Raw genomic sequence first — 1,376 nt, forward strand, 5'->3', positions numbered from 1 at the left:
CACTTTGGTCAACTATGGTTGTTTTTAAACGTGCTATATAAATAAAATTGAACTGAACTTAAGTTCTACAAGACTTTTCTTGATACATGGTATTTAATGCTGAAAAGCACACTATTCATTCACAGATTTTTAAAGTTAATGTTCACATGAAAAAGTACCAATGCATGTATTGAATACATGACTTACACTCATTTTACCTATATGCTGAGCAAACAAAAAAAAAAAAAAAAAAAAAAAATAGTCCACAAGACCTAACAGAGGTAATTGCTAATTACTCATGATACTGCAAAAACATAACTTAAAAACTACTAACAAGCCACTACTTGTGCCAGGCCCTCTAGTAAACACATGCAGACATTCACAAATTACACAGTCAACAGGTAAATTAAAAACTAAGTTAATTAATACCAAATTGGTGTTTTGCCTCCTGCTTATTGTGTCTGTGTAGAGCAGTACACCTTCAACATGTCAACAGTTAGCTAGCTAAACCACCAGCGAGCAGAGCAAACAAAAACAAAAAAACTCACCTTTGAAGTTAAAGTTGTCTCTTCTTCCATTCATGGAGGCGAAGTGGTCAAAATAGCCATGCCAAGTAACTTCTGCACTTGGTGCTGCCATGGTAGTTTTGTGGCGTTGTTGACAGACATCGTCATTTCCACCCTCCAACGCTGCATGTGCTAGCAAACTAAAAGTAACGTTAGCTAATGTCAGTAACGTTAGTGGAAAACAAGCTAACTCTCCCGGTTGTATAATTTCAGTCATGTAGGTTTGTTAACTTTTAAACAATCTTGGAGTTAAGGCAGAGTCCAACTCCTTTCAAACTTCACTTCAGTTTTGTTGTCCAGAGTACTGTCCATTTACAGGGTCAATAAAATGGCCGCATCTTACTGTTTGACACACAAAGTTTGTGTGTCACAAACATTTATCTCTGGATATCAATTTCATCTGGCTTCTCTCCTTCGGGTTTTTCGTGTGCAATACCCCTTTTTTACCACAACACTCACTGAGATTTACCAGCTGTTACAATGCGGGTGGCGCTGTTTAACCACTTTTTAAAAAAATATGAACTGGGGAAGAAATAGCAACAGGCTGTACATAAAGAACGACTTAATAATGAATGAAAGTAATAGTTAACAGTAGCCTAATAAAAGGTGCTAGCTTGAAGAAAATGTAGGGCTAGGCTTACCTTGTTTCCTTAGAGGAAATTGCAAAGATACGGGAAGGGCAGAAAGGGGTCCAATTGTCTTTGAGTAAGTTCTTTTTTTACAACAATTTATTAACAGCTCATTCTGAACACTTTGCCTAATTAGTAGTTATATTGAAAAGCAGCCTGCAACAGAATGGGTGCATAAAAGCCTGGCATACAGTGTTACTTA

The 1,376-nt window shown here is 36.8% G+C and overlaps 1 long non-coding RNA gene across 1 annotated transcript in view; it reads right to left on the bottom strand.

Moving 5' to 3' along the window:
- The window catches only part of LOC118496611, a 9,562-nt gene extending 8,540 nt beyond the window's left edge, over positions 1 to 1,022 (bottom strand). Inside the window, exon 1 of the long non-coding RNA XR_004899216.1 lies at positions 528 to 1,022. This is a non-coding gene — a long non-coding RNA (uncharacterized LOC118496611). The remainder of the gene's footprint in view (positions 1 to 527) is intronic.
- Between the last annotated feature and the right edge of the window lie 354 nt (positions 1,023 to 1,376).

Source organism: Sander lucioperca, chromosome 13 (assembly GCF_008315115.2).
Source record: "Sander lucioperca isolate FBNREF2018 chromosome 13, SLUC_FBN_1.2, whole genome shotgun sequence".
Classification (NCBI taxonomy): Eukaryota; Metazoa; Chordata; class Actinopteri; order Perciformes; family Percidae; genus Sander; species Sander lucioperca.